The sequence below is a fragment of the Notechis scutatus genome, chromosome 3 (assembly GCF_049901735.1).
Source record: "Notechis scutatus isolate UNSWTSFEM ecotype Mainland chromosome 3, rNotScu1.2, whole genome shotgun sequence".
In the NCBI taxonomy this organism is placed as follows: Eukaryota; Metazoa; Chordata; class Lepidosauria; order Squamata; family Elapidae; genus Notechis; species Notechis scutatus.
Window position 1 is genome coordinate 52,454,259 of NC_142011.1, and position 6,200 is coordinate 52,460,458.

A 6,200-nucleotide genomic window follows, 5' to 3' on the forward strand; every position below is an offset into this window, starting at 1 on the left:
GCCTCCCATGCATTGCCAAGAGATCTGTAACCCAGGCAAATAGAGCTGATTGCCCAAAGATTAAAAACATCCTGGAAACCCTCAGTCTGAAGAGTGGGCTCCTCGAACATCCAAAAGCAGAACTTCTGGACCAATGAAACTGATTGGGCATTTTTAAAAGGCAAATGTGTGAGACACAGGAGAAGGAGGAACTGCCTCACTTTTTGTCCATCACTTGTATTATGGACTCCCAAATAGATCTCTACAAATATCAAGCTCCACAGAGGCTTAAAGGACATGGGATAAGAACAGAAGAAAGAGGACAGGCAAAATACTCCACTCTGGCCTCTGTTCTCAAACATGGTGTGGGACATGCATGCAGAAGAAAATGTGCTTCTAGGCTCTGATAGACCCCACATGATTTTAGGGTGTTAGATTTTATTGAGAAGGAAGCCTGTGATTGAGCAAGAATTTCTTCAGCTTGCTTAAAGCAGCAAATTCTGTCATCCTGGCATTGAGCCTCCTACCACGTATTCAGCTGGAGACGAAAACTTCTGAGCTGGAAAACATCCCAGGCTGTCTGAGATGCTGCTTTTTAAATTTTACTCTTTTTTTTTCCTTTTTCTTTTTGCCAAAAGGAGGGATGGCTCTAGTTAAGGGAAAGAACAGTTCCCTCTTGAGATAGGCGCAAACAGAGTCACTTTATCCATCTGGACAGTGCATCTGCCATAGAGTCTTGGCTCACACCTCAATCCCTACATCCCCAAGCTAATCTGCCTCTGAGCCTAACCAACATATCTGAGACCAGGAAAGCAACGTGTGTGTGTGTGTGTGTGTGTGTGTGTGTGTGTGTGTGTGTGCTTGAGAGGCAGAGAGATGAAGATGATGTGTTGTTATATGACGGTGCAATTATAAATATATAAGTGAGGACCAAAGCAGAAAAGGAGAGAAGATGAAAGTAGATTATACAGTATATGAAAGGAGTCAGCATTCTGACAGCATCCAGACATTTTGGACTCAAACCCAGCCAACCTGACCTATAGCAAGGGATTATTATCACTTGGGTCAAAAACATCTGAAGGGCAAGGTCCTTTATCAGTAGGGGGTACATGCCTGAACACTACATAGAATCTCTTGCAGTATGTTTATATGGACAGAGTTTTATGAAAACTTATTTTTACCTTAAAAAGTGCATTGGAAAAAAAAGAACAAGGAGAAAATGAGATATTAGAACATATCCAGGTACAGGTTGTTCTTGGCATTAGAATCTAAGCAAACATACATGTGCCAATGTGCCATGGTCCTTGCAGGGTACTTCCATCATTCTCAGATTGAATCTGTACCAGGACTATCCACAACTCCCTGGTTTTCACATGCAAGCTTTAATTGTGCCTTCATGGTCACCCTCTTGACCTTATTAGCCATACCTTGGGGACTTCTCTGCTCTCTGCCTTATGATTCCAAGTCATTCTGACAATTGAGCCCCATTTACTCTTTTCTTAGCTGGGATGCCGGAAGCCATTATAGTCATTTTTTTTTCATCTGGAGCTTTAATGTATGAGGAGGTGGGCTTGTCAGTTTCACCATGGAAGAAATCCTTCCCTCCCCTGTTCTCCCAGTTCCTGAACTTCAGATACATTGGCAGATTCTAGAAGGGGCAGATTTAGCTTGACATGCTTACATGTCTCACTGGGTACCCAGGAAAAACAAATGGTATAAAGCAGTGGTCCCCAACCTTTTTTATGCCGCGGCCCGGTACCGGCATCAGCTGGGCGCCGCCAGCTTTCTACCCGGAAAAGCTCACCGGAAGTGCTGAGCACCGCCATCTTGTTTTGATGAAAAAGTGCTTCCGGTGAGCTTTCTACCCGGAAAAGCTCACCGGAAGCACTTTTTCATCAAAACAAGATGGCGGCGCCCAGCAAACCAGCAGCCCGGTAGGATTTGTTCCACGGACCGGTACCGGTCCGTGGACCGGTGGCTGGGGACCCCTGGTATAAAGCAACCAATTCCCTTTACTCCATGCACACAGCTTCTAGCTACTGCAGCATGATATGGTTCTTGTTTGCAGAGTGAGTTAAAGGGATTTTTGTGGCAGTGACATTTGTTTATTGCAATTTATAGGGCCACCCATATCATATACATGACTCTGGGCAGCTTACAATAATAATCAAATTATATAAAGAATGATAGATGGTAGATAGGTGATAGATCGATTGATCTGTCTACCATCTATCTACCATCTATCATTTATATAATTTGATTGATCGATCGATTGATAATCCATATGAAAACCGTGCAGTATTATATGTCCTTGTTCTTGGTGCTTCTGATTCAATAGTACTGAAGATAGTTGTATATAATTTTCAAACCACTTTTGAAGGATTTGGCAATGTGAAAGTGAATGCATTCAGTGTCTACGAACTTGAGGATGAGGAAATGAAATGAGGAAATTATAAGTAGTCCTCATTTTGCAACTGCCTAAGACAGCAATCATTCACAATTACACTAATGATGAAAAATAATTTAGTTGCTAAACAGGGACTGCCTGTATACGCTGACACGTGTAAGGTGTAATGTCAGTAATGACCACCATCATAGGCTGTACACGGCTTCCTGAGTGCAAGGCAGATGATGCTTTCCTTCTCCCAATCCATTTTACTCTGCACTCCTATTTTCTAGCTGCAGCTCAAAACTGCCGTTTTCTGATGTCTCCTACGTGCTTTTCTCTGTTCTAATGGTATCTCCAACTCTGCAATGCATGCTTCCTCATTTCCAGCAGCTGATCACTGCCCCAGGTAGCCAAACTGTTATGCTGCCTGGGCTGTTAACCTCACTGTCAGTTCAGCAGTTAAAATCTTGTGGTGAATCCAATGTGGACCGATGAGTCAATGCAGCAGCATCAACCCTAAAATCTCATATCCCATTCAACCCTTATATCTCCCAGTGGGCATCCTTCAGTTTCGGTCACAAATGGTCCATATAAACTCCCTTGCTTTACCACTCCCTGTCTCCCTGCAGCACTGTAAAGTTTCCCTTTCTTTCCTTTTATTTTTAAACATCCCTAAGTACATACAGGAACATTGCTATCTGGTTTCTGTGAAGCTGAACTATCAGTTCTTCCATGAACCTACAGAGGAATGTAGGAATGAAAGAACACCCCGTTCTTTATTATTTTCATTATTATAGAACTACAATGGTACCATATGATGAAAGGAAGAAAGTGCCTGTGTTAGTGTTGTACAAGATAATATGGGAAAGGGTGAAGTGGGGACATAGATGCAAGCAAACGTCTGGGAAAACAAGGGAGAGGCACGGGGATTTGTAACAAAGAACAATCCCTCCAAAATAAAGGCAGGCCGTGATAGATTGAGCCACACAGAAGCTAGCCAGCAAGTCTTGCTTTCTCTGCAAATATGGGAAGAGCAAGAAACAGAGAATGATAACTCAGATTTTCTGGCGGCCATGGTTCAGTCTGAAAATCAGTGCAGCCCCACTGCAATCGAACTAAAATTTCTGAAATTAGTAGTTTTAGGAGGATATTGGTCATCTGTTTTGTATCTACGGTTAAAGATGAGCTGACTTACATCAGATTTAGTAAATTATTTTACCACCGTGATGTAACATTAACTTCATCCTATTGATTACCGTTTCAGGAAGGTTTGGGTTCCAGAAAACCAATTCATTTTCTTAGTAGATACCCAGAACCTTTATAATGGGGAAATTCCAACAGCAGTCTTTGTGTATTTAGCTAAGACATGGAGAGGAATGGATAGAGAAAGCCAATCTTCTGATTAGAAATTCAGACAGTGCAGTTTGGCAGAGATTTTTCTGTCTGGAGCTGGAAAGAGAGAGGCGGGAGCCCTTCTAGAGTCTGTCATTCCTCCATTATTATTTTTTTGTAGTATAGAGTTGGAACATTTTAGGTGAGAAACAGTAGCCTCTATGCAGTCATCCTTCTGCTCCCCCACCCCCTGCCATAATGTACATAACAATATGGTCATTAGGTCATGATGTGGAGAGTGCAGAAAGATGTTTGAAGCAGCAGTATTGATGAGGTGGGAGCATATATATCAGCATTACATAACTTCCTTATGGTTGTGTTTGCATGGTACAGCTGACCCAATTAGCCACTGCTCAGGGGTAATGCCAGCTCCAGTGCACTTGGAAGACAGAATTCTGCATGTTCTAATCAAACAGAAAAAAAACATTTGACAGTATTTAGGCCATCATTTCCTGATACTTCTTTTTAATGATAATAATACCAACAATTAAATACCTGGCTGACATAATAATAATAATAATAATAATAATAATAATAATAATAATAATAATAATAATAAATTTATTTTCAAACTTTTTGTGTGGAAACAATATAAGTTACAATAGGAATGCAACATGGAATAAAACAAGTTGAAAACAGTGTGAAAGTAAAAATTGGAGTGCATTGGACTGAATGAGCTGACGAAACTTTTAACATTATCAAGCAACAACATCTACTTTTTCTTTCTGCACCAGAGACAAATTCCTTATGTGTCCAATCACACCTGGCCAATAAAGAATTCTATTCTATTCTATTCTATTCTATTCTATTCTGTTCTGTTCTGTTCTGTTCTGTTCTGTTCTGTTCTGTTCTGGTCTGTTCTTCTGTCCCTGGGCAGGACTTGATAGGTGCATAAAAATGCCAAATCCATTCTAAATATCTGGCTGGCTATGTGATGAACCACCACCACCACCACCACCACCATCATCATCATCGCTTCAAAAGACTGCGCTACTCAGAACAATATACATTTTAAGAAGACACTTTGTTGATACCTAGGATGCTGACAGCAACCCGTATCAACCATCAGAACCAATGACATTTGTGATACATTTTTAAATGTTCAGTTGACTGAGTTTCATGTTTAATGAATAAAAGTTGTTGTTAATAATAATAATATTAATAATATTAATAATAATAATAATAATAATAATAATAATAATAATAATAATAATAATAATAATAATAATATAATAATAATAATAATAATAATAATAATAATAATAATAATAATAATAATAATAATAATAATAATAATATATCTCATGTTTAATTAATAAAAGTGATAATAATAATTTTAAAATACTTGATAGCTTGATCTAGGCCACTGCTAACTAAGCCAAAGGATACTTCTTAACCTTTGCCCTTTTTTTTCTCTCCTCAGGCAGTTGTAGGTAGGGAGAGTCAAAAGCAGGGGTGGGATTCAAATTTCTTAACAACTGGTTCTGTGGGCGTGGCTTAATTTGTGGGTGTGGCTTGCTGGCTGGGCGTGACTTGGTGGTCACATGATTGGCTGGTGTGGCTTGGTGGTCATGTGACTGTGTTGGCGTGACCAACTCAATATCACTCACGTCAAGGGGTGCCTCGCCTGGCTCCTCCCCTCCCAGCCATTCCTTGTCACCCAGCCTCAACTTATCTATAGTTCTGTAAAAATGTTGTTCACCTTTTTTTGACTTGTTTATCTACATACTATAGATGTACTTTCATGGACCACTGAAAGGAGGAAATGGCTCACATGCTTTGCTCAAGAGGGTGATAGGTGAGAGGCTTTGAAGGGGCTGCCAGAAAGAGGAAGGGGGGCAATGTATTTTCCAAAGACCAGAAGGCAAAACAAGAAGCAATGGATGGAAGCTGAACAAAGAGAGAAGCAAACTAAGACTAAGGAGAAACTTCCTGACAGTGAGAACAATTAACCAGTGGAACTGCCTGTCTCCAGAAGTTCTGGGTGCTCCAACACTGGAGGTTTTTAAGAAAAGACTGGACAGCCACTTCTCTGAAATGGTACAGAGTCCCCACCCCCAAGGTCCCTTCTAAGTGTTATTCTGTTATTCTGACACCTTTCCCAGGACCTCTACTCAGAGTTTGGCATCCTGTTTTCCTGCCTGAGCAGGGGGTTGGACTAGAAGACCTCCAAGGTCCCTTTCAACTCTGTTAAACACACATGTGTATTTATGCTTTGGACTATTGACATGTAAACCCTTTTCTTTCTCTTTCTCTCCCTTCCTTCCTTCCTTTCTCTTTCTTTCTTTCTCTCCCTTCCTTCCTTTCTTTCTTGTTGGACTTGGGGAATGCTAAAATCATAGGACTGAATGGAAGCCACTGAAAACTATTTATGGTCTCATGCTCCTCACGGGCATCTTTTACAGCAAAGAGGAGCTGATAAAATGGGCATCATTGCATT